Source organism: Narcine bancroftii, chromosome 11 (assembly GCF_036971445.1).
Source record: "Narcine bancroftii isolate sNarBan1 chromosome 11, sNarBan1.hap1, whole genome shotgun sequence".
Taxonomy (NCBI): domain Eukaryota; kingdom Metazoa; phylum Chordata; class Chondrichthyes; order Torpediniformes; family Narcinidae; genus Narcine; species Narcine bancroftii.
In genome coordinates this window covers 2576802-2604089 of record NC_091479.1, presented here as the reverse complement: position 1 = coordinate 2604089, position 27288 = coordinate 2576802, and positions in this window count along the sequence as shown.

The following is a 27288-nucleotide window of genomic DNA, read 5'->3' as shown; positions in this document are numbered from 1 at the left end:
CCTCTGATTCCCCGCCTCTGATTCCACGCCTCTGATTCCCCGCCTCTGATTCCCCGCCTAAGATTCCCCAGCTCTGACTCCCTGCCTCATATTCCCTTCCTCAGATTCCCTGCCTCCGATTCCCCGCCTCTGATTCCCCGCCTCTGATTCCACGCCTCTGAATCCCCGCCTCTGAATCCCAGCCTCTGAATCCCCGCCTCTGATTCCCCGCCTCTGTTTCCCCGCCTTGGATTCCACGCCTCTGATTACCCGCCTCCTTTTCCGCGCAACTTTCCCGGCCTCCGTTTCCCCACATCTCTTTCCCCGCCTCAGATTCCACGCCTCTGATTCCCCGCCTCTGATTTCCCACCTTTCATTCCCCGCCTCTATTTCCTTGCCTCTATTTCCGCGCCTCTTTCTCTGCCTCTCTTTCCCCATATCTCTTTTCCTCCCTCTGATTCCCTGCCTCTGATTCCCCGCCTCTGATTCCCCGCCTCTGATTCCACTCCTCTGATTCCCTGCCTCTGATTCCCTGCCTCTGATTCCCTGCCTCTGATTCCCCGCCTCCGATTCCCTGCCTCTGATTCCCTGCCTCTGATTCCCTGCCTCTGATTCCGGGCCTCTGATTCTACGCCTCTCTTTCCGTGTCTCTGATTCCCCGCCGCTGATTCCCTGCCTCTGATACCCTGCCTCTCATTCCCTGCCTCTATTTCCGTGCACCTTTCTCTGCATCTTGTTTCCCACATCTCATTTCCCCCCTCTGATAACCCGCCTCTGATTCCATGCCTGTGATTCCCTGCCTCAGATTCCACGCTTCAGATTCCCCGACTCAGATTCCCGGCCTCAGATTCCCCGCCTCAGATTCCCTGCCTCAGATTCCCTGCCTCAGATTCCCTGCCTCAGATTCCCTGCCTCAGATTCCCTTCATCTGATTCCCTTCATTTGATTCCCTGCGTCTGATTCCCCGCCTCTGATTCCCCGCCTCTGATTCCCCGCCTCTGATTCCCCACCTCTGATTCCCTGCCTCAGATTCCCTGGCTCAGATTCCCTGGTTCAGATTCCCTGCCTCAGATTCCCTGCCACTGATTCCCCGCATCTGATTCCCCGCCTCTGATTCCCCGCTTCTGATTTCCGCCTCAGATTCCCTGCCTCCGATTCCCCGCCTCTGATTCCCCGCCTATGATTCCCCGCCTCTGATTCCCAGCCTCTGAAACCCCACCTCTGAATCACCGCCTCTGATTCCCCGCCTCTGTTTCCCCGCCTCTGATTCCCCGCCTCTGATTCCCCGCCTCTGATTCCACGCCTCTGATTCCCCGCCTCTGATTCCAGGCCTCTTATTCGCCCCCTCTGATTCCCCACCTCTGATTGCCTGCCACTGATTGCCCGCCTCTGATTCCCCGCCTCTGATTCCCCGCCTCTGATTCCCCACCTCTGTCTCTATGCCTCTCTTTCGCCTCCGCTTTTTCCCCTACACTCTTTCCGCGCCTCTCTTTCCCTCCCTCAATTTCAACAACTCTGTTTGATCTGTTCTGTGTACCTCATTTTCAACACACAAGTTCCAACCACTATGTTTCACCCATCACTTTCCCCGCCTCTATTTCTCCGCCTATGTTTACCCACCTCTTTTTACCCACCTGTTTCACCGCCTCTGATTCCCCGCCTCTGATTCCCCACCTCTGTCTCGACGCCTCTCTTTCGCCTCCACTCTTTCCCCTCCACTCATTCCGTGCCTGTCTTTCCCTCACTCAATTTAAACAACACTGTTTGATCTGTTTTGTGTTCCTCATTTTAAACACACAAGTTCCAACCACTATGTTTTGCCCGCCTCTTTCCCCGCCTCTATTTATCCACCTATGTTTACCTGCCTCTGTTTACCCGCCTGTTTCCCCGCCTCTGATTCCCCACCTTTCATTCCCCGCCTCTCTTTCCCTGCCTCTATTTCCACGCCTCTTTCACTGCCTCTCTTTCCCCACATCTCTTTTCCTCCCGCTGATTCCCCGCCTCTGATTCCCCGCCTCTGATTCCCTGCCTCTGATTCCCCGCCTCTGATTCCCCGCCTCTGATTCCCTGCCTCAGATTCCCCGGCTCTGATTCCCTTCATCTGATTCCCTTCATTTGATTCCCTGCGTCTGATTCCCCGCCTCTGATTCCCCGCCTCTGATTCCCCGCCTCTGATTCCCCGCCTCTGATTCCCCACCTCTGATTGCCTGCCTCAGATTCCCTGGCTCAGATTCCCTGCTTCAGATTCCCTGCCTCAGATTCCCTGCCACTGATTCCCTGCATCTGATTCCCCGCCTCTGATTCCCCGCTTCTGATTCCCGCCTCTGATTCCCTGCCTCTGATTCCCCGCCTCTGAATCCCCGCCTCTGATTCCTCGCCTCTGATTCCCTGCCTCAGATTCCCCGCTCTGATTCCCTGCCTCAGATTCCCTGCCTCAGATTCCCTGCCTCCGATTCCCCGCCTCTGATTCCCCGCCTATGATTCCCCGCCTCTGATTCCCAGCCTCTGAATCCCCACCTCTGAATCACCACCTCTGTTTCCCCGCCTCTGTTTCCCCGCCTCTGATTCCCCGCTTCTGATTCCCGCCTCTGATTCCCTGCCTCTGATTCCCCGCCTCTGAATCCCCGCCTCTGATTCCTCGCCTCTGATTCCCTGCCTCAGATTCCCCGCTCTGATTCCCTGCCTCAGATTCCCTGCCTCAGATTCCCTGCCTCCGATTCCCCGCCTCTGATTCCCCGCCTATGATTCCCCGCCTCTGATTCCCAGCCTCTGAATCCCCACCTCTGAATCACCACCTCTGTTTCCCCGCCTCTGTTTCCCCGCCTCTGATTCCCCGCCTCTGATTCCCCGCCTCTGATTCCACGCCTCTGATTCCCCGCCTCTGATTCCAGGCCTCTTATTCGCCCCCTCTGATTCCCCACCTCTGATTGCCTGCCACTGATTGCCCGCCTCTGATTCCCCGCCTCTGATTCCCCGCCTCTGATTCCCCACCTCTGTCTCTATGCCTCTCTTTCGCCTCCGCTTTTTCCCCTACACTCTTTCCGCGCCTCTCTTTCCCTCCCTCAATTTCAACAACTCTGTTTGATCTGTTCTGTGTACCTCATTTTCAACACACAAGTTCCAACCACTATGTTTCACCCATCACTTTCCCCGCCTCTATTTCTCCGCCTATGTTTACCCACCTCTTTTTACCCACCTGTTTCACCACCTCTGATTCCCCGCCTCTGATTCCCCACCTCTGTCTCGACGCCTCTCTTTCGCCTCCACTCTTTCCCCTCCACTCATTCCGTGCCTGTCTTTCCCTCCCTCAATTTAAACAACACTGTTTGATCTGTTTTGTGTACCTCATTTTAAACACACAAGTTCCAACGACTATGTTTTGCCCGCCTCTTTCCCCGCCTCTATTTATCCACCTATGTTTACCTGCCTCTGTTTACCCGCCTGTTTCCCCGCCTCTGATTCCCCACCTTTCATTCCCCGCCTCTCTTTCCCTGCCTCTATTTCCACGCCTCTTTCACTGCCTCTCTTTCCCCACATCTCTTTTCCTCCCGCTGATTCCCCGCCTCTGATTCCCCGCCTCTGATTCCCTGCCTCTGATTCCCCGCCTCTGATTCCCTGCCTCAGATTCCCTGCCTCAGATTCCCTGCCTCTGATTCCCCGCCTCTGATTCCCCGCCTCTTATTCCCCGCCTCTGATTCCCCGCCTCTGATTCCCCGCCTCTGATTCCCTGTCTCAGATTCCCCGGCTCTGATTCCCTTCATCAGCTCCCCTGCCTCAGATTCCCTGCCTCTGATTCCCCGCCTCTTATTCCCCGCCTCTGTCTCTATGCCTCTCTTTCGCCTCCGCTTTTTCCCCTACACTCTTTCCGCGCCTCTCTTTCCCTCCCTCAATTTCAACAACTCTGTTTGATCTGTTCTGTGTACCTCATTTTCAACACACAAGTTCCAACCACTATGTTTCACCCATCACTTTCCCCGCCTCTATTTCTCCGCCTATGTTTACCCGCCTCTTTTTACCCACCTGTTTCACCGCCTCTGATTCCCCGCCTCTGATTCCCCACCTCTGTCTCGACGCCTCTCTTTCGCCTCCACTCTTTCCCCTCCACTCTTTCCGTGCCTGTCTTTCCCTCCCTCAATTTAAACAACACTGTTTGATCTGTTTTGTGTACCTCATTTTAAACACACAAGTTCCAACCACTATGTTTTGCCCGCCTCTTTCCGCGCCTCTATTTATCCACCTATGTTTACCTGCCTCTGTTTACCCGCCTGTTTCCCCGCCTCTGATTCCCCACCATTCATTCCCCGCCTCTCTTTCCCTGCCTCTATTTCCGCGCCTCTTTCACTGCCTCTCTTTCCCCACATCTCTTTTCCTCCCGCTGATTCCCCGCCTCTGATTCCCCGCCTCTGATTCCCTGCCTCTGATTCCCCGCCTCTGATTCCCTGCCTCAGATTCCCTGCCTCAGATTCCCTGCCTCAGATTCCCTGCCTCTGATTCCCCGCCTCTGATTCCCCGCCTCTTATTCCCCGCCTCTGATTCCCCGCCTCTGATTCCCCGCCTCTGATTCCCTGCCTCAGATTCCCCGGCTCTGATTCCCTTCATCAGCTCCCCTGCCTCAGATTCCCTGCCTCTGATTCCCCGCCTCTGATTCCCTGCCTCTGATTCCCCGCCTCTGATTCCCTGCCTCAGATTCCCTGCCTCAGATTCCCTGCCTCAGATTCCCTGCCTCTGATTCCCCGCCTCTGATCCCGCGCCGCTTATTCCCTGCCTCAGATTCCCTGCCTCTGATTCCCCGCCTCTTATTCCCCACCTCTTATTCCCCGCCTCAGATTCCCCGGCTCTGATTCCCTGCCTCAGATTCCCTGCCTCAAATTCCCTGCCTCTGATTCCCCGCATCTGATTCCCCGCCTCTGATTCCCCGCCTCTGATTGCCCGCCTCTGATTCCCCGCCTCTGATTCCCCGCCTCTGATTCCCCACCTCTGTCTCTATGCCTCTCTTTCGCATCCGCTTTTTCCCCTACACTCTTTCCGCGCCTCTCTTTCCCTCCCTCAATTTCAACAACTCTGTTTGATCTGTTCTGTGTACCTCATTTTCAACACACAAGTTCCAACCACTATGTTTCACCCATCACTTTCCCCGCCTCTATTTCTCCGCCTATGTTTACCCGCCTCTTTTTACCCACCTGTTTCACCGCCTCTGATTCCCCGCCTCTGATTCCCCACCTCTGTCTCGACGCCTCTCTTTCGCCTCCACTCTTTCCCCTCCACTCTTTCCGTGCCTGTCTTTCCCTCCCTCAATTTAAACAACACTGTTTGATCTGTTTTGTGTACCTCATTTTAAACACACAAGTTCCAACCACTATGTTTTGCCCGCCTCTTTCCGCGCCTCTATTTATCCACCTATGTTTACCTGCCTCTGTTTACCCGCCTGTTTCCCCGCCTCTGATTACCCACCATTCATTCCCCGCCTCTCTTTCCCTGCCTCTATTTCTGCGCCTCTTTCACTGCCTCTCTTTCCCCACATCTCTTTTCCTCCCGCTGATTCCCCGCCTCTGATTCCCCGCCTCTGATTCCCTGCCTCTGATTCCCCGCCTCTGATTCCCTGCCTCAGATTCCCTGCCTCAGATTCCCTGCCTCAGATTCCCTGCCTCTGATTCCCCGCCTCTGATTCCCCGCCTCTTATTCCCCGCCTCTGATTCCCCGCCTCTGATTCCCCGCCTCTGATTCCCTGCCTCAGATTCCCCGGCTCTGATTCCCTTCATCAGCTCCCCTGCCTCAGATTCCCTGCCTCTGATTCCCCGCCTCTGATTCCCTGCCTCTGATTCCCCGCCTCTGATTCCCTGCCTCAGATTCCCTGCCTCAGATTCCCTGCCTCAGATTCCCTGCCTCTGATTTCCCGCCTCTGATTCCGCGCCGCTGATTCCCTGCCTCAGATTCCCTGCCTCTGATTCCCCGCCTCTTATTCCCCACCTCTTATTCCCCGCCTCAGATTCCCCGGCTCTGATTCCCTGCCTCAGATTCCCTGCCTCAAATTCCCTGCCTCTGATTCCCCGCATCTGATTCCCCGCCTCTGATTCCCCGCCTCTGATTCCTCGCATCTGATTCCCCGCCTCAGATTCCCTGCCTCTGATTCCACGCCTCTGATTCCCTGTCTCAGATTCCCCAGCTCTGATTCCCTGCCTCAGATTCCCTGCCTCAGATTCCCTGCCTCCGATTCCCCGCCTCTGATTCCCCACATCAGATTCCCCGGCTCTGATTCCCCGCATCTGATTCCCTGCCTCTAATTCCCCAACTCTGTCTCTATGCCTCTCTTTCACCTCTGCTCTTTCCCCTCCACTCTTTGCGCGCCTCTCTTTCCCTCCCTCAATTTCAACAACTCTGTTTGATCTGTTCTGTGTACCTCATTTTCAACACACAATTTCCAACCACTATGTTTCACCCATCTCTTTCCCCGCCTCTATTTATCTGCCTATGTTTACCCACCTCTGTTTACCCGCCCGTTTCACCGCCTCTGATTCCCCACCTCAGATTCCCCGCCTCAGATTCCCTGCCTCTGATTCCCTGCCTCTGATTCCCTGCATCTGATTCCCTGCCTCTGATTCCCTGCCTCTGATTCCCTGCCACTGATACCCCGCCTCCGATTCCACACCAATGTTTCATCGCCTCTGTTTAACTGCCTCTTATTTCCCGGCTCAGATTCGCCGGCTCTGATTCCGCGCCTCTGATTCCACGCTTCTCTTTCCGTGTCTCTGATAGTCCGCCTCTGATTCCCCGCCTCTGCTTCCCCGCCTCAGATTCCCCGGCTCTGATTTCCTGCATCAGATTCCCTGCCTCAGATTCCCTGCCTCTGATTCCCTGCATCAGATTCCCTGCCTCTGATTCCCCGCCTCTGATTCCCCGCTTCTGATTCCCCGCCTCTGATTCCCCGCCTCAGATTCCCTGCCTATGATTCCCTGCCTCTGATTCCCTGCCTCTGATTCCAAGCCTCTGATTCCACGCTTCTCTTTCCGTGTCTCTGATAGCCCGCCTCTGATTCCCCGCCTCTGATTCCCCACCTCAGATTCCCCGGCTCTGATTCCCTGCATCAGATTCCCTGCCTCAGATTCCCTGCCTCTGATTCCCTGCATCAGATTCCCTGCCTCTGATTCCCCGCCTCTGATTCCCCGCTTCTGATTCCCTGCCTCTGATTCACCGCCTCAGATTCCCTGCCTATGATTCCCTGCCTCTGATTCCCTGCCTCTGATTCCCTGCCTCTGATTCCCTGACTCTGATTCCCTGCCTCTGATTCCCTGCACCTGATTCCCTGCCTCTGATTCCGCGCCTCTGATTCCACGCCTCTCTTTCCGTGTCTCTGATTCCGCACCTCTGATTCCCTGCCTCTGATACCCTGCCTCTCTTTGCCTGCCTCTATTTCCGTGCCTCTTTCTCTGCATCTCGTTTACCACATCTCATTTCCCCCCACCGATAACCCGCCTCTGATTCCCCGCCTCTGATTCCCCGCCTCAGATTCCCCGGCTCTGATTCCCTGCCTCAGATTCCCCGCCTCTGATTCCCTGCCTCTGATTCCCCGCCTCTGATTCCCCACCTCTGATTCTCCACCTCTGATTCCCCGCCTCTGATTCCCCGCCTCTGATTCCCCACCTCAGATTTCCCGGCTCTGATTCCCTGCCTCAGATTCCCTGCGACAGATTCCCTGCCTCAGATTCCCTGCCTCAGATTCCCCGCCTCTTATTCCCCACCTCTTATTCCCCGCCTCTATTTCCGTGCATCTTTCTCTGCATCTTGTTTCCCACATCTCATTTCCCCCCTCTGATAACCCGCCTCTGATTCCATGCCTGTGATTCCCTGCCTCAGATTCCACGCTTCAGATTCCCCGACTCAGATTCCCGGCCTCAGATTCCCCGCCTCAGATTCCCTGCCTCAGATTCCCTGCCTCAGATTCCCTGCCTCAGATTCCCTGCCTCAGATTCCCTTCATCTGATTCCCTTCATTTGATTCCCTGCGTCTGATTCCCCGCCTCTGATTCCCCGCCTCTGATTCCCCGCCTCTGATTCCCCGCCTCTGATTCCCCACCTCTCATTCCCTGCCTCAGATTCCCTGGCTCAGATTCCCTGCTTCAGATTCCCTGCCTCAGATTCCCTGCCACTGATTCCCCGCATCTGATTCCCCGCCTCTGATTCCCCGCTTCTGATTCCCGCCTCTGATTCCCTGCCTCTGATTCCCCGCCTCTGAATCCCCGCCTCTGATTCCTCGCCTCTGATTCCCTGCCTCAGATTCCCCGCTCTGATTCCCTGCCTCAGATTCCCTGCCTCAGATTCCCTGCCTCCGATTCCCCGCCTCTGATTCCCCGCCTATGATTCCCCGCCTCTGATTCCCAGCCTCTGAATCCCCACCTCTGATTCCCCGCCTCTGTTTCCCCGCCTCTGATTCCCCGCCTCTGATTCCCCGCCTCTGATTCCACGCCTCTGATTCCCCGCCTCTGATTCCAGGCCTCTTATTCGCCCCCTCTGATTCCCCACCTCTGATTGCCTGCCACTGATTGCCCGCCTCTGATTCCCCGCCTCTGATTCCCCGCCTCTGATTCCCCACCTCTGTCTCTATGCCTCTCTTTCGCCTCCGCTTTTTCCCCTACACTCTTTCCGCGCCTCTCTTTCCCTCCCTCAATTTCAACAACTCTGTTTGATCTGTTCTGTGTACCTCATTTTCAACACACAAGTTCCAACCACTATGTTTCACCCATCACTTTCCCCGCCTCTATTTCTCCGCCTATGTTTACCCACCTCTTTTTACCCACCTGTTTCACCACCTCTGATTCCCCGCCTCTGATTCCCCACCTCTGTCTCGACGCCTCTCTTTCGCCTCCACTCTTTCCCCTCCACTCATTCCGTGCCTGTCTTTCCCTCCCTCAATTTAAACAACACTGTTTGATCTGTTTTGTGTACCTCATTTTAAACACACAAGTTCCAACCACTATGTTTTGCCCGCCTCTTTCCCCGCCTCTATTTATCCACCTATGTTTACCTGCCTCTGTTTACCCGCCTGTTTCCCCGCCTCTGATTCCCCACCTTTCATTCCCCGCCTCTCTTTCCCTGCCTCTATTTCCACGCCTCTTTCACTGCCTCTCTTTCCCCACATCTCTTTTCCTCCCGCTGATTCCCCGCCTCTGATTCCCCGCCTCTGATTCCCTGCCTCTGATTCCCCGGCTCTGATTCCCTGCCTCAGATTCCCTGCCTCAGATTCCCTGCCTCTGATTCCCCGCCTCTGATTCCCCGCCTCTTATTCCCCGCCTCTGATTCCCCGCCTCTGATTCCCCGCCTCTGATTCCCTGCCTCAGATTCCCCGGCTCTGATTCCCTTCATCAGCTCCCCTGCCTCAGATTCCCTGCCTCTGATTCCCCGCCTCTTATTCCCCGCCTCTGATTCCCCGCCTCTGATTCCCTGCCTCTGATTCCCTGCCTCAGATTCCCCGGCTCTGATTCCCTTCATCAGCTCCCCTGCCTCAGATTCCCTGCCTCTGATTCCCCGCCTCTGATTCCCTGCCTCTGATTCCCCGCCTCTGATTCCCTGCCTCAGATTCCCTGCCTCAGATTCCCTGCCTCAGATTCCCTGCCTCTGATTCCCCGCCTCTGATTCCCCGCCGCTGATTCCCTGCCTCAGATTCCCTGCCTCTGATTCCCCGCCTCTTATTCCCCACCTCTTATTCCCCGCCTCAGATTCCCCGGCTCTGATTCCCTGACTCAGATTCCCTGCCTCTGATTCCCCGCATCTGATTCCCCGCCTCTGATTCCCCGCCTCTGATTCCTCGCATCTGATTCCCCGCCTCAGATTCCCTGCCTCTGATTCCACGCCTCTGATTCCCCGCCTATGATTCCCTGCCTCAGATTCCCCAGCTCTGATTCCCTGCCTCAGATTCCCTGCCTCAGATTCCCTGCCCCCGATTCCCCACCTCTGATTCCCCGCCTCTGATTCCCCGCCTCTGATTCCCCGCCTCTGAATCCCAGCCTCTGAATCCCCACCTCTGATTCCCCGCCTCTGTTTCCCCGCCTCAGATTCCCCGCCTCTGATTCCCCGCCTCTGATTCCCTGCCTCTGATTACCCGCCTCCCTTTCCGCGCAACTTTCCCGGCCTCTTTTTCCCCACATCTCTTTCCCCGCCTCTGATTCCCCACCTTTCATTCCCCGCCTCTCTTTCCCTGCCTCTATTTCCGCGCCTCTTTCTCTGCCTCTCTTTCCCCACATATCATTTCCCCCCTCTGATAACACGCCTCTCATTCCATGCCTGTGATTCCCTGCCTCAGATTCCCTGCCTCAGATTCCCCGCCTCTGATTCCCCGCCTCTGATTCCTCGCATCTGATTCCCAGCCTCTGATTCCACGCCTCTGATTCCACGCCTCTGATTCCCCGCCTCTGATTCCACGCCTCTGATTCCCCGCCTCTGATTCCCCGCCTAAGATTCCCCAGCTCTGACTCCCTGCCTCATATTCCCTTCCTCAGATTCCCTGCCTCCGATTCCCCGCCTCTGATTTCCCGCCTCTGATTCCACGCCTCTGAATCCCCGCCTCTGAATCCCAGCCTCTGAATCCCCGCCTCTGATTCCCCGCCTCTGTTTCCCCGCCTTGGATTCCACGCCTCTGATTACCCGCCTCCTTTTCCGCGCAACTTTCCCGGCCTCCGTTTCCCCACATCTCTTTCCCCGCCTCAGATTCCACGCCTCTGATTCCCCGCCTCTGATTTCCCACCTTTCATTCCCCGCCTCTCTTTCCCTGCCTCTATTTCCGCGCCTCTTTCTCTGCCTCTCTTTCCCCATATCTCTTTTCCTCCCTCTGATTCCCTGCCTCTGATTCCCCGCCTCTATTTCCCCGCCTCTGATTCCACTCCTCTGATTCCCTGCCTCTGATTCCCTGCCTCTGATTCCCTGCCTCTGATTCCCCGCCTCCGATTCCCTGCCTCTGATTCCCTGCCTCTGATTCCCTGCCTCTGATTCCGGGCCTCTGATTCTACGCCTCTCTTTCCGTGTCTCTGATTCCCCGCCGCTGATTCCCTGCCTCTGATACCCTGCCTCTCATTCCCTGCCTCTATTTCCGTGCACCTTTCTCTGCATCTTGTTTCCCACATCTCATTTCCCCCCTCTGATAACCCGCCTCTGATTCCATGCCTGTGATTCCCTGCCTCAGATTCCACGCTTCAGATTCCCCGACTCAGATTCCCGGCCTCAGATTCCCCGCCTCAGATTCCCTGCCTCAGATTCCCTGCCTCAGATTCCCTGCCTCAGATTCCCTGCCTCAGATTCCCTTCATCTGATTCCCTTCATTTGATTCCCTGCGTCTGATTCCCCGCCTCTGATTCCCCGCCTCTGATTCCCCGCCTCTGATTCCCCACCTCTGATTCCCTGCCTCAGATTCCCTGGCTCAGATTCCCTGCTTCAGATTCCCTGCCTCAGATTCCCTGCCACTGATTCCCCGCATCTGATTCCCCGCCTCTGATTCCCCGCTTCTGATTTCCGCCTCAGATTCCCTGCCTCCGATTCCCCGCCTCTGATTCCCCGCCTATGATTCCCCGCCTCTGATTCCCAGCCTCTGAAACCCCACCTCTGAATCACCGCCTCTGATTCCCCGCCTCTGTTTCCCCGCCTCTGATTCCCCGCCTCTGATTCCCCGCCTCTGATTCCACGCCTCTGATTCCCCGCCTCTGATTCCAGGCCTCTTATTCGCCCCCTCTGATTCCCCACCTCTGATTGCCTGCCACTGATTGCCCGCCTCTGATTCCCCGCCTCTGATTCCCCGCCTCTGATTCCCCACCTCTGTCTCTATGCCTCTCTTTCGCCTCCGCTTTTTCCCCTACACTCTTTCCGCGCCTCTCTTTCCCTCCCTCAATTTCAACAACTCTGTTTGATCTGTTCTGTGTACCTCATTTTCAACACACAAGTTCCAACCACTATGTTTCACCCATCACTTTCCCCGCCTCTATTTCTCCGCCTATGTTTACCCACCTCTTTTTACCCACCTGTTTCACCGCCTCTGATTCCCCGCCTCTGATTCCCCACCTCTGTCTCGACGCCTCTCTTTCGCCTCCACTCTTTCCCCTCCACTCATTCCGTGCCTGTCTTTCCCTCACTCAATTTAAACAACACTGTTTGATCTGTTTTGTGTTCCTCATTTTAAACACACAAGTTCCAACCACTATGTTTTGCCCGCCTCTTTCCCCGCCTCTATTTATCCACCTATGTTTACCTGCCTCTGTTTACCCGCCTGTTTCCCCGCCTCTGATTCCCCACCTTTCATTCCCCGCCTCTCTTTCCCTGCCTCTATTTCCACGCCTCTTTCACTGCCTCTCTTTCCCCACATCTCTTTTCCTCCCGCTGATTCCCCGCCTCTGATTCCCCGCCTCTGATTCCCTGCCTCTGATTCCCCGCCTCTGATTCCCCGCCTCTGATTCCCTGCCTCAGATTCCCCGGCTCTGATTCCCTTCATCAGCTGCCCTGCCTCAGATTCCCTGCCTCTGATTCCCCGCCTCTTATTCCCCGCCTCTGATTCCCCGCCTCTGATTCCCCGCCTCTGATTCCCTGCCTCAGATTCCCCGGCTCTGATTCCCTTCATCAGCTCCCCTGCCTCAGATTCCCTGCCTCTGATTCCCCGCCTCTGATTCCCTGCCTCTGATTCCCCGCCTCTGATTCCCTGCCTCAGATTCCCTGCCTCAGATTCCCTGCCTCAGATTCCCTGCCTCTGATTCCCCGCCTCTGATTCACCGCCTCTGATTCCCTGCCTCAGATTCCCTGCCTCTGATTCCCCGCCTCTTATTCGCCACCTCTTATTCCCCGCCTCAGATTCCCCGGCTCTGATTCCCTGCCTCAGATTCCCTGCCTCAAATTCCCTGCCTCTGATTCCCCGCATCTGATTCCCCGCCTCTGATTCCCCGCCTCTGATTCCTCGCATCTGATTCCCCGCCTCAGATTCCCTGCCTCTGATTCCACGCCTCTGATTCCCCGCCTATGATTCCCTGCCTCAGATTCCCCAGCTCTGATTCCCTGCCTCAGATTCCCTGCCTCAGATTCCCTGCCCCCGATTCCCCGCCTCTGATTCCCCGCCTCTGATTCCCCGCCTCTGATTCCCCACCTCTGAATCCCAGCCTCTGAATCCCCACCTCTGATTCCCCGCCTCTGTTTCCCCGCCTCAGATTCCCCGCCTCTGATTCCCCGCCTCTGATTCCCTGCCTCTGATTACCCGCCTCCCTTTCCACGCAACTTTCCCGGCCTCTTTTTCCCCACATCTCTTTCCCCGCCTCTGATTCCCCACCTTTCATTCCCCGCCTCTCTTTCCCTGCCTCTATTTCCGCGCCTCTTTCTCTGCCTCTCTTTCCCCACATCTCATTTCCCCCCTCTGATAACCCGCCTCTCATTCCATGCCTGTGATTCCCTGCCTCAGATTCCCTGCCTCAGATTCCCCGACTCAGATTCCCCGCCTCAGATTCCCCGCCTCAGATTCCCTGCCTCAGATTCCCTGCCTCAGATTCCCTGCCTCAGATTCCCTGCCTCAGATTCCTTTCATCTGATTCCCTTCATTTGATTTCCTGCATCTGATTCCCCGCCTCTGATTCCCTGCCTCTGATTCCCCGCCTCTGATTCCCCACCTTTCATTCCCCGCCTCTCTTTCCCTGCCTCTATTTCCGCGCCTCTTTCTCTGCCTCTCCTTCCCCACATCTCTTTTCCTCCCTCTGATTCCCCGCCTCTGATTCCCCTCCTCTGATTCCCTGCCTCTGATTCCCTGCCTCTGATTCCCCGCCTCTGATTCGCCGCCTCTGATTCCCCTCCTCTGATTCCCTGCCTCTGATTCCCTGCCTCTGATTCCCTGCCTCTGATTCCCCGCCTCTGATTCCCTGCCTCTGATTCCCTGCCTCTGATTCCCTGCCTCTGATTCCGGGCCTCTGATTCCACGCCTCTCTTTCCGTGTCTCTGATTCCCCGCCTCTGATTCCCTGCCTCTGATACCCTGCCTCTCATTCCCTGCCTCTATTTCCGTGCATCTTTCTCTGCATCTTGTTTCCCACATGTCATTTCCCCCCTCTGATAACCCGCATTTGATTCCATGCCTGTGTTTCCCTGCCTCAGATTTCCCGCTTCAGATTCCCCGACTCAGTTTCCCCGCTTCAGATTCCCCACCTCAGATTCCCTGCCTCAGATTCCCTGCCTCAGATTCCCTGCCTCAGAATCCCTTCATCTGATTCCCTTCATTTGATTCCCTGCGTCTGATTCCCCGCCTCTGATTCCCCGCCTCTGATTCCCCGCCTCTGATTCCCCGCCTCTGATTCCCTGCCTCAGATTCCCTGCCTCAGATTCCCTGGCTCAGATTCCCTGCTTCAGATTCCCTGCCTCAGATTCCCTGCCACTGATTCCCCGCATCTGATTCCCCGCCTCTGATTCCCTGCCTCCGATTCCCCGCCTCTGATTCCCCGCCTATGATTCCCAGCCTCTGATTCCCAGCCTCTGAATCCCCACCTCTGAATCCCCGCCTCTGATTCCCCGCCTCTGTTTCCCCGCCTCTGATTCCCCACCTCTGATACCCCGCCTCTGATTCCACGCCTCTGATTCCCCGCCTCTGATTCCAGGCCTCTTATTCCCCGCCTCTGATTCCCCACCTCTGATTGCCTGCCACTGAATGCCCGCCTCTGATTCCCCGCCTCTGATTCCCCGCCTCTGATTCCCCACCTCTGTCTGTATGCCTCTCTTTCGCCTCCGCTTTTCCCCCTACACTCTTTCCGCGCCTCTCTTTCCCTCCCTCAATTTCAACAACTCTGTTTGATCTGTTCTGTGTACCTCATTTTCAACACACAAGTTCCAACCACTATGTTTCACCCATAACTTTCCCCGCCTCTATTTCTCCGCCTATGTTTACCCACCTCTGTTTACCCACCTGTTTCACCGCCTCTGATTCCCCACCTCTGATTCCCCACCTCTGTCTCTATGACTCTCTTTCACCTCCACTCTTTCCCCTCCACTCTTTCCGTGCCTGTTTTTCCCTCCCTCAATTTCAACAACACTGTTTGATCTGTTTTGTGTACCTCATTTTAAACACACAAGTTCCAACCACTATGTTTTGCCCGCCTCTTTCCCCGCCTCTATTTATCCACCTATGTTTACCTGCCTCTGTTTACCCGCCTGTTTCCGCGCCTCTGATTCACCACCTTTCATTCCCCGCCTCTCTTTCCCTGCCTCTATTTCCACGCCTCTTTCACTGCCTCTCTTTCCCCACATCTCTTTTCCTCCCGCTGATTCCCCGCCTCTGATTCCCCGCCTCTGATTCCCTGCCTCTGATTCCCCGCCTCTGATTTCCTGCCTCAGATTCCCTGCCTCAGATTCCCTGCCTCTGATTCCACGCCTCTGATTCCCCGCCTCTTAATCCCCGCCTCTGATTCCCCGCCTCTGATTCCCCGCCTCTGATTCCCTGCCTCAGATTCCCCGGCTCTGATTCCCTTCATCAGCTCCCCTGCCTCAGATTCCCTGCCTCTGATTCCCTGCCTCTTATTCCCCGCCTCTGATTCCCCGCCTCTGATTCCCCGCCTCTGATTCCCTGCCTCAGATTCCCCGGCTCTGATTCCCTTCATCAGCTCCCCTGCCTCAGATTCCCTGCCTCTGATTCCCCGCCTCTGATTCCTGCCTCTGATTCACCGCCTCTGATTCCCTGCCTCAGATTCCCTGCCTCAGATTCCCTGCCTCAGATTCCCTGCCTCGGATTCCCCGCCTCTGATTCCCCGCCGCTGATTCCCTGCCTCAGATTCCCTGCCTCTGATTCCCCGCCTCTTATTCCCCACCTCTTATTCCCCGCCTCAGATTCCCCGGCTCTGATTCCCTGCCTCAGATTCCCTGCCTAAAATTCCCTGCCTCTGATTCCCCGCATCTGATTCCCCGCCTCTGATTCCCCGCCTCTGATTCCTCGCATCTGATTCCCCGCCTCAGATTCCCTGCCTCTGATTCCACGCCTCTGATTCCCCGCCTATGATTCCCTGCCTCAGATTCCCCAGCTCTGATTCCCTGCCTCAGATTCCCTGCCTCAGATTCCCTGCCCCCGATTCCCCGCCTCTGATTCCCCGCCTCTGATTCCCCGCCTCTGATTCCCCGCATCTGAATCCCAGCCTCTGAATCCCCACCTCTGATTCCCCGCCTCTGTTTCCCCGCCTCAGATTCCCCGCCTCTGATTCCCCGCCTCTGATTCCCTGCCTCTGATTACCCGCCTCCCTATCCGCGCAACTTTCACGGCCTCTTTTTCCCCACATCTCTGTCCCCGCCTCTGATTCCCCACCTTTCATTCCCCGCCTCTCTTTCCCTGCCTCTATTTCCGCGCCTCTTTCTCTGCCTCTCTTTCCCCACATCTCATTTCCCCCCTCTGATAACCCGCCTCTCATTCCATGCCTGTGATTCCCTGCCTCAGATTCCCTGCCTCAGATTCCCCGACTCAGATTCCCCGCCTCAGATTCCCCGCCTCAGATTCCCTGCCTCAGATTCCCTGCCTCAGAATCCCTGCCTCAGATTCCCTGCCTCAGATTCCCTTCATCTGATTCCCTTCATTTGATTCCCTGCATCTGATTCCCCGCCTCTGATTCCCTGCCTCTGATTCCCCACCTCTGATTCCCCACCTTTCATTCCCCGCCTCTCTTTCCCTGCCTCTATTTCCGCGCCTCTTTCTCTGCCTCTCTTTCCCCACATCTCTTTACCTCCCTCTGATTCCCTGCCTCAGATTCCCTGGCTCAGATTCCCTGCTTCAGATTCCCTGCCTCAGATTCCCTGCCACTGATTCCCCGCATCTGATTCCCCGCCTCTGATTCCCCGCTTCTGATTCCCGCCTCGGATTCCCTGCCTCTGATTCCCCGCCTCTGAATCCCCGCCTCTGATTCCTCGCCTCTGATTCCCTGCTTCAGATTCCCCTCCTCTGATTCCCTGCCTCTGATTCCCTGCCTCTGATTCCCCGCCTCTGATTCGCCGCCTCTGATTCCCCTCCTCTGATTCCCTGCCTCTGATTCCCTGCCTCTGATTCCCTGCCTCTGATTCCCCGCCTCTGATTCCCTGCCTCTGATTCCCTGCCTCTGATTCCCTGCCTCTGATTCCGGGCCTCTGATTCCACGCCTCTCTTTCCGTGTCTCTGATTCCCCGCCTCTGATTCCCTGCCTCTGATACCCTGCCTCTCATTCACTGCCTCTATTTCCGTGCATCTTTCTCTGCATCTTGTTTCCCACATGTCATTTCCCCCCTCTGATAACCCGCATTTGATTCCATGCCTGTGATTCCCTGCCTCAGATTTCCCGCTTCAGATTCCCCGACTCAGTTTCCCCGCTTCAGATTCCCCACCTCAGATTCCCTGCCTCAGATTCCCTGCCTCAGATTCCCTGCCTCAGAATCCCTTCATCTGATTCCCTTCATTTGATTCCCTGCGTCTGATTCCCCGCCTCTGATTCCCCGCCTCTGATTCCCCGCCTCTGATTCCCCGCCTCTGATTCCCTGCCTCAGATTCCCTGCCTCAGATTCCCTGGCTCAGATTCCCTGCTTCAGATTCCCTGCCTCAGATTCCCTGCCACTGATTCCCCGCATCTGATTCCCCGCCTCTGATTCCCTGCCTCCGATTCCCCGCCTCTGATTCTCCGCCTATGATTCCCAGCCTCTGATTCCCAGCTTCTGAATCCCCACCTCTGAATCCCCGCCTCTGATTCCCCGCCTCTGTTTCCCCGCCTCTGATTCCCCTCCTCTGATACCCCGACTCTGATTCCACGCCTCTGATTCCCCGCCTCTGATTCCAGGCCTCTTATTCCCCGCCTCTGATTCCCCACCTCTGATTGCCTGCCACTGAATGCCCGCCTCTGATTCCCCGCCTCTGATTCCCCGCCTCTGATTCCCCACCTCTGTCTGTATGCCTCTCTTTCGCCTCCGCTTTTTCCCCTACACTCTTTCCGCGCCTCTCTTTCCCTCCCTCAATTTCAACAACTCTGTTTGATCTGTTCTGTGTACCTCATTTTCAACACACAAGTTCCAACCACTATGTTTCACCCATAACTTTCCCCGCCTCTATTTCTCCGCCTATGTTTACCCACCTCTGTTTACCCACCTGTTTCACCGCCTCTGATTCCCCACCTCTGATTCCCCACCTCTGTCTCTTACGACTCTCTTTCACCTCCACTCTTTCCCCTCCACTCTTTCCGTGCCTGTCTTTCCCTCCCTCAATTTCAACAACACTGTTTGATCTTTTTTGTGTACCTCATTTTAAACACACAAGTTCCAACCACTATGTTTTGCCCGCCTCTTTCCCCGCCTCTATTTATCCACCTATGTTTACCTGCCTCTGTTTACCCGCCTGTTTCCGCGCCTCTGATTCACCACCTTTCATTCCCCGCCTCTCTTTCCCTGCCTCTATTTCCACGCCTCTTTCACTGCCTCTCTTTCCCCACATCTCTTTTCCTCCCGCTGATTCCCCGCCTCTGATTCCCCGCCTCTGATTCCCTGCCTCTGATTCCCCGCCTCTGATTTCCTGCCTCAGATTCCCTGCCTCAGATTCCCTGCCTCTGATTCCACGCCTCTGATTCCCCGCCTCTTATTCCCCGCCTCTGATTCCCCGCCTCTGATTCCCCCCCTCTGATTCCCTGCCTCAGATTCCCCGGCTCTGATTCCCTTCATCAGCTCCCCTGCCTCAGATTCCCTGCCTCTGATTCCCTGCCTCTTATTCCCCGCCTCTGATTCGCCGCCTCTGATTCCCCGCCTCTGATTCCCTGCCTCAGATTCCCCGGCTCTGATTCCGTTCATCAGCTCCCCTGCCTCAGATTCCCTGCCTCTGATTCCCCGCCTCTGATTCCCTGCCTCTGATTCACCGCCTCTGATTCCCTGCCTCAGATTCCCTGCCTCAGATTCCCTGCCTCAGATTCCCTGCCTCGGATTCCCCGCCTCTGATTCCCCGCCGCTGATTCCCTGCCTCAGATTCCCTGCCTCTGATTCCCCGCCTCTTATTCCCCACCTCTTATTCCCCGCCTCAGATTCCCCGGCTCTGATTCCCTGCCTCAGATTCCCTGCCTCAAATTCCCTGCCTCTGATTCCCCGCATCTGATTCCCCGCCTCTGATTCCCCGCCTCTGATTCCTCGCATCTGATTCCCCGCCTCAGATTCCCTGCCTCTGATTCCACGCCTCTGATTCCCCGCCTATGATTCCCTGCCTCAGATTCCCCAGCTCTGATTCCCTGCCTCAGATTCCCTGCCTCAGATTCCCTGCCCCCGATTCCCCGCCTCTGATTCCCCGCCTCTGATTCCCCGCCTCTGATTCCCCGCATCTGAATCCCAGCCTCTGAATCCCCTCCTCTGATTCCCCGCCTCTGTTTCCCCGCCTCAGATTCCCCGCCTCTGATTCCCCGCCTCTGATTCCCTGCCTCTGATTACCCGCCTCCCTATCCGCGCAACTTTCACGGCCTCTTTTTCCCCACATCTCTGTCCCCGCCTCTGATTCCCCACCTTTAATTCCCCGCCTCTCTTTCCCTGCCTCTATTTCCGCGCCTCTTTCTCTGCCTCTCTTTCCCCACATCTCATTTCCCCCCTCTGATAACCCGCCTCTCATTCCATGCCTGTGATTCCCTGCCTCAGATTCCCTGCCTCAGATTCCCCGACTCAGATTCCCCGCCTCAGATTCCCCGCCTCAGATTCCCTGCCTCAGATTCCCTGCCTCAGAATCCCTGCCTCAGATTGCCTGCCTCAGATTCCCTTCATCTGATTCCCTTCATTTGATTCCCTGCATCTGATTCCCCGCCTCTGATTCCCTGCCTCTGATTCCCCGCCTCTGATTCCCCACCTTTCATTCCCCGCCTCTCTTTCCCTGCCTCTATTTCCGCGCCTCTTTCTCTGCCTCTCTTTCCCCACATCTCTTTACCTCCCTCTGATTCCCTGCCTCAGATTCCCTGGCTCAGATTCCCTGCTTCAGATTCCCTGCCTCAGATTCCCTGCCACTGATTCCCCGCATCTGATTCCCCGCCTCTGATTCCCCGCTTCTGATTCCCGCCTCTGATTCCCTGCCTCTGATTCCCCGCCTCTGAATCCCCGCCTCTGATTCCTCGCCTCTGATTCCCTGCTTCAGATTCCCCGCTCTGATTCCTTGCCTCAGATTCCCTGCCTCAGATTCCCTGCCTCCGATTCCCCGCCTCTGATTCCCCGCCTATCATTCCCCACCTCTGATTCCCAGCCTCTGAATCCCCACCTCTGAATCACCGCCTCTGATTCCCCGCGTCTGTTTCCCCGCCTCTGATTCCCCGCCTCTGATTCCCCGCCTCTGATTCCACGCCTCAGATTCCCCGCCTCTGATTCCAGGCCTCTTATTCGCCCCCTCTGATTCCCCACCTCTGATTGCCTGCCACTGATTGCCCGCCTCTGATTCCCCGCCTCTGATTCCCCGCCTCTGATTCCCCACCTCTGTCTCTATGCCTCTCTTTCGCCTCCGCTTTTTCCCCTACACTCTTTCCGCGCCTCTCTTTCCCTCCCTCAATTTCAACAACTCTGTTTGATCTGTTCTGTGTACCTCATTTTCAACACACAAGTTCCAACCACTATGTTTCACCCAACACTTTCCCCGCCTCTATATCTCCGCCTATGTTTACCCACCTCTTTTTACCCACCTGTTTCACCGCCTCTGATTCCCCGCCTCTGATTCCCCACCTCTGTCTCGACGCCTCTCTTTCGCCTCCACTCTTTCCGTGCCTGTCTTTCCCTCCCTCAATTTAAACAACACTGTTTGATCTGTTTTGTGGACCTCATTTTAAACACACAAGTTCCAACCACTATGTTTTGCCCGCCTCTTTCCCCGCCTCTATTTATCCACCTATGTTTACCTGCCTCTGTTTACCCGCCTGTTTCCCCGCCTCTGATTCCCCACCATTCATTCCCCGCCTCTCATTCCCTGCCTCTATTTCCGCGCCTCTTTCACTGCCTCTCTTTCCCCACATCTCTTTTCCTCCCGCTGATTCCCCGCCTCTGATTCCCCGCCTCTGATTCCCTGCCTCTGATTCCCCGCCTCTGATTCCCTGCCTCAGATTCCCTGCCTCAGATTCCCTGCCTCAGATTCCCTGCCTCTGATTCCCCGCCTCTGATTCCCCGCCTCTTATTCCCCGCCTCTGATTCCCCGCCTCTGATTCCCCACCTCTGATTCCCTGCCTCAGATTCCCCGGCTCTGATTCCCTTCATCAGCTCCCCTGCCTCAGATTCCCTGCCTCTGATTCCCCGCCTCTGATTCCCTGCCTCTGATTCCCCGCCTCTGATTCCCTGCCTCAGATTCCCTGCCTCAGATTCCCTGCCTCAGATTCCCTGCCTCTGATTCCCCGCCTCTGATTCCGCGCCGCTGATTCCCTGCCTCAGATTCCCTGCCTCTGATTTCCCGCCTCTTATTCCCCACCTCTTATTCCCCGCCTCAGATTCCCCGGCTCTGATTCCCTGCCTCAGATTCCCTGCCTCAAATTCCCTGCCTCTGATTCCCCGCATCTGATTCCCCGCCTCTGATTCCCCGCCTCTGATTCCTCGCATCTGATTCCCCGCCTCAGATTCCCTGCCTCTGATTCCACGCCTCTGATTCCCTGTCTCAGATTCCCCAGCTCTGATTCCCTGCCTCAGATTCCCTGCCTCAGATTCCCTGCCTCCGATTCCCCGCCTCTGGTTCCCCACCTCAGATTCCCCGGCTCTGATTCCCCGCATCTGATTCCCTGCCTCTAATTCCCCAACTCTGTCTCTATGCCTCTCTTTCACCTCTGCTCTTTCCCCTCCACTCTTTCCGCGCCTCTCTTTCCCTCCCTCAATTTCAACAACTCTGTTTGATCTGTTCTGTGTACCTCATTTTCAACACACAATTTCCAACCACTATGTTTCACCCATCTCTTTCCCCGCCTCTATTTATCTGCCTATGTTTACCCACCTCTGTTTACCCGCCCGTTTCACCGCCTCTGATTCCCCACCTCAGATTCCCCGCCTCAGATTCCCTGCCTCTGATTCCCTGCCTCTGATTCCCTGCATCTGATTCACTGCCTCTGATTCCCTGCCTCTGATTCCCTGCCACTGATACCCCGCCTCCGATTCCACACCAATGTTTCATCGCCTCTGTTTAACTGCCTCTTATTTCCCGGCTCAGATTCGCCGGCTCTGATTCCGCGCCTCTGATTCCACGCTTCTCTTTCCGTGTCTCTGATAGTCCGCCTCTGATTCCCCGCCTCTGCTTCCCCGCCTCAGATTCCCCGGCTCTGATTCCCTGCATCAGATTCCCTGCCTCAGATTCCCTGCCTCTGATTCCCTGCATCAGATTCCCTGCCTCTGATTCCCCGCCTCTGATTCCCCGCTTCTGATTCCCCGCCTCTGATTCCCCGCCTCAGATTCCCTGCCTATGATTCCCTGCCTCTGATTCCCTGCCTCTGATTCCGAGCCTCTGATTCCACGCTTCTCTTTCCGTGTCTCAGATAGCCCGCCTCTGATTCCCCGCCTCTGATTCCCCACCTCAGATTCCCCGGCTCTGATTCCCTGCATCAGATTCCCTGCCTCAGATTCCCTGCCTCTGATTCCCTGCATCAGATTCCCTGCCTCTGATTCCCCGCCTCTGATTCCCCGCTTCTGATTCCCTGCCTCTGATTCACCGCCTCAGATTCCCTGCCTATGATTCCCTGCCTCTGATTCCCTGCCTCTGATTCCCTGCCTCTGATTCCCTGACACTGATTCCCTGCCTCTGATTCCCTGCACCTGATTCCCTGCCTCTGATTCCGCGCCTCTGATTGCACGCCTCTCTTTCCGTGTCTCTGATTCCACACCTCTGATTCCCTGCCTCTGATACCCTGCCTCTCTTTGCCTGCCTCTATTTCCGTGCCTCTTTCTCTGCATCTCGTTTACCACATCTCATTTCCCCCCACTGATAACCCGCCTCTGATTCCCCGCCTCTGATTCCCCGCCTCAGATTCCCCGGCTCTGATTCCCTGCCTCAGATTCCCCGCCTCTGATTCCCTGCCTCTGATTCCCCGCCTCTGATTCCCCACCTCTGATTCTCCACCTCTGATTCCCCGCCTCTGATTCCCCGCCTCTGATTCCCCACCTCAGATTTCCCGGCTCTGATTCCCTGCCTCAGATTTCCTGCGACAGATTCCCTGCCTCAGATTCCCTGCCTCTGATTCCCCGCCTCTTATTCCCCACCTCTTATTCCCCGCCTCAGATTCCCCGGCTCTGAGTCCCTGCCTCAGATTCCCTGCCTCAAATTCCCTGCCTCTGATTCCCCGCATCTGATACCCCGCCTCTGATTCCCCGCCTCTGATTCCTCGCATCTGATTCCCAGCCTCTGATTCCACGCCTCTGATTCCACGCCTCTGATTCCCCGCCTCTGATTCCACGCCTCTGATTCCCCGCCTCTGATTCCCCGCCTAAGATTCCCCAGCTCTGACTCCCTGCCTCAGATTCCCTTCCTCAGATTCCCTGCCTCCGATTCCCCGCCTCTGATTCCCCGCCTCTGATTCCACGCCTCTGAATCCCCGCCTCTGAATCCCAGCCTCTGAATCCCCGCCTCTGATTCCCCGCCTCTGTTTCCCCGCCTCAGATTCCCCGCCTCTGATTACCCGCCTCCTTTTCCGCGCAACTTTCCCGGCCTCTGTTTCCCCACATCTCTTTCCCCGCCTCAGATTCCACGCCTCTGATTCCCCGCCTCTGATTTCCCACCTTTCATTCCCCGCCTCTCTTTCCCGGCCTCTATTTCCGCGCCTCTTTCTCTGCCTCTCTTTCCCCACATCTCTTTTCCTCCCTCTGATTCCCTGCCTCTGATTCCCCGCCTCTGATTCCCCGCCTCTGATTCCACTCCTCTGATTCCCTGCCTCTGATTCCCTGCCTCTGATTCCCTGCCTCTGATTCCCCGCCTCCGATTCCCTGCCTCTGATTCCCTGCCTCTGATTTCCTGCCTCTGATTCCGGGCCTCTGATTCTACGCCTCTCTTTCCGTGTCTCTGATTCCCCGCCTCTGATTCCCTGCCTCTGATACCCTGCCTCTCATTCCCTGCCTCTATTTCCGTGCATCTTTCTCTGCATCTTGTTTCCCACATCTCATTTCCCCCCTCTGATAACCCGCCTCTGATTCCATGCCTGTGATTCCCTGCCTCAGATTCCACGCTTCAGATTCCCCGACTCAGATTCCCGGCCTCAGATTCCCCGCCTCAGATTCCCTGCCTCAGATTCCCTGCCTCAGATTCCCTGCCTCAGATTCCCTGCCTCAGATTCCCTTCATCTGATTCCCTTCATTTGATTCCCTGCGTCTGATTCCCCGCCTCTGATTCCCCGCCTCTGATTCCCCGCCTCTGATTCCCCACCTCTGATTCCCTGCCTCAGATTCCCTGGCTCAGATTCCCTGCTTCAGATTCCCTGCCTCAGATTCCCTGCCACTGATTCCCCGCATCTGATTCCCCGCCTCTGATTCCCCGCTTCTGATTCCCGCCTCTGATTCCCTGCCTCTGATTCCCCGCCTCTGAATCCCCACCTCTTATTCCTCGCCTCTGATTCCCTGCCTCAGATTCCCCGCTCTGATTCCCTGCCTCAGATTCCCTGCCTCAGATTCCCTGCCTCCGATTCCCCGCCTCTGATTCCCCGCCTATGATTCCCCGCCTCTGATTCCCAGCCTCTGAATCCCCACCTCTGAATCACCGCCTCTGATTCCCCGCCTCTGTTACCCCGCCTCTGATTCCCCGCCTCTGATTCCCCGCCTCTGATTCCCCGCCTCTGATTCCCCGCCTCTGATTCCAGGCCTCTTATTCGCCCCCTCTGATTCCCCACCTCTGATTGCCTGCCACTGATTGCCCGCCTCTGATTCCCCGCCTCTGATTCCCCGCCTCTGATTCCCCACCTCTGTCTCTATGCCTCTCTTTCGCCTCCGCTTTTTCCCCTACACTCTTTCCGCGCCTCTCTTTCCCTCCCTCAATTTCAACAACTCTGTTTGATCTGTTCTGTGTACCTCATTTTCAACACACAAGTTCCAACCACTATGTTTCACCCATCACTTTCCCCGCCTCTATTTCTCCGCCTATGTTTACCCACCTCTTTTTACCCACCTGTTTCACCGCCTCTGATTCCCCGCCTCTGATTCCCCACCTCTGTCTCGACGCCTCTCTTTCGCCTCCACTCTTTCCCCTCCACTCATTCCGTGCCTGTCTTTCCCTCCCTCAATTTAAACAACACTGTTTGATCTGTTTTGTGTACCTCATTTTAAACACACAAGTTCCAACCACTATGTTTTGCCCGCCTCTTTCCCCGCCTCTATTTATCCACCTATGTTTACCTGCCTCTGTTTACCCGCATGTTTCCCCGCCTCTGATTCCCCACCTTTCATTCCCCGCCTCTCTTTCCCTGCCTCTATTTCCACGCCTCTTTCACTGCCTCTCTTTCCCCACATCTCTTTTCCTCCCGCTGATTCCCCGCCTCTGATTCCCCGCCTCTGATTTCCTGCCTCTGATTCCCCGCCTCTGATTCCCTGCCTCAGATTCCCTGGCTCAGATTCCCTGCCTCTGATTCCCCGCCTCTGATTCCCTGCCTCAGATTCCCTGGCTCAGATTCCCTGCCTCTGATTCCCCGCCTCTGATTCCCCGCCTCTGATTCCCCGCCTCTGATTCCCCGCCTCTGATTCCCTGCCTCAGATTCCCCGGCTCTGATTCCCTTCATCAGCTCCCCTGCCTCAGATTCCCTGCCTCTGATTCCCCGCCTCTTATTCCCCACCTCTGATTCCCCGCCTCTGATTCCCCGCCTCTGATTCCCTGCCTCAGATTCCCCGGCTCTGATTCCCTTCATCAGCTCCCCTGCCTCAGATTCCCTGCCTCTGATTCCCCGCCTCTGATTCCCTGCCTCTGATTCCCCGCCTCTGATTCCCTGCCTCAGATTCCCTGCCTCTGATTCCCCGCCTCTGATTCCCCGCCTCTTATTCCCCGCCTCTGATTCCCTGCCTCAGATTCCCTGCCTCAGATTCCCTGCCTCTGATTCCCCGCCTCTTATTCCCCACCTCTTATTCCCCGCCTCAGATTCCCCGGCTCTGATTCCCTGCCTCAGATTCCATGCCTCAAATTCCCTGCCTCTGATTCCCCGCATCTGATTCCACGCCTCTGATTCCCCACCTCTGATTCCTCGCATCTGATTCCCCGCCTCAGATTCCCTGCCTCTGATTCCACGCCTCTGATTCCCCGCCTATGATTCCCTGCCTCACATTCCCCAGCTCTGATTCCCTGCCTCAGATTCCCTGCCTCAGATTCCCTGCCCCCGATTCCCCGCCTCTGATTCCCCGCCTCTGATTCCCCGCCTCTGATTCCCCGCCTCTGAATCCCAGCCTCTGAATCCCCACCTCTGATTCCCCGCCTCTGTTTCCCCGCCTCAGATTCCCCGCCTCTGATTCCCCGCCTCTGATTCCCTGCCTCTGATTACCCGCCTCCCTTTCCGCGCAACTTTCCCGGCCTCTTTTTCCCCACATCTCTTTCCCCGCCTCTGATTCCCCACCTTTCATTCCCCGCCTCTCTTTCCCTGCCTCTATTTCCGCGCCTCTTTCTCTGCCTCTCTTTCCCCACATCTCATTTCCCCCCTCTGATAACCCGCCTCTCATTCCATGCCTGTGATTCCCTGCCTCAGATTCCCTGCCTCAGATTCCCCGCCTCTGATTCCCTGCCTCTGATTCCCTGCCTCTGATTCCCTGCCTCTGATTCCGGGCCTCTGATTCCACGCCTCTCTTTCCGTGTCTCTGATTCCCCGCCTCTGATTCCCTGCCTCTGATACCCTGCCTCTCATTCCCTGCCTCTATTTCCGTGCATCTTTCTCTGCATCTTGTTTCCCACATGTCATTTCCCCCCTCTGATAACCCGCCTTTGATTCCATGCCTGTGATTCCCTGCCTCAGATTTCCCGCTTCAGATTCCCCGACTCAGTTTCCCCGCTTCAGATTCCCCACCTCAGATTCCCTGCCTCAGATTCCCTGCCTCAGATTCCCTGCCTCAGAATCCCTTCATCTGATTCCCTTCATTTGATTCCCTGCGTCTGATTCCCCGCCTCTGATTCCCCGCCTCTGATTCCCCGCCTCTGATTCCCCGTCTCTGATTCCCTGCCTCAGATTCCCTGCCTCAGATTCCCTGGCTCAGATTCCCTGCTTCAGATTCCCTGCCTCAGATTCCCTGCCACTGATTCCCCGCATCTGATTCCCCGCCTCTGATTCCCTGCCTCCGATTCCCCGCCTCTGATTCCCCGCCTATGATTCCCAGCCTCTGATTCCCAGCCTCTGAATCCCCACCTCTGAATCCCCGCCTCTGATTCCCCGCCTCTGTTTCCCCGCCTCTGA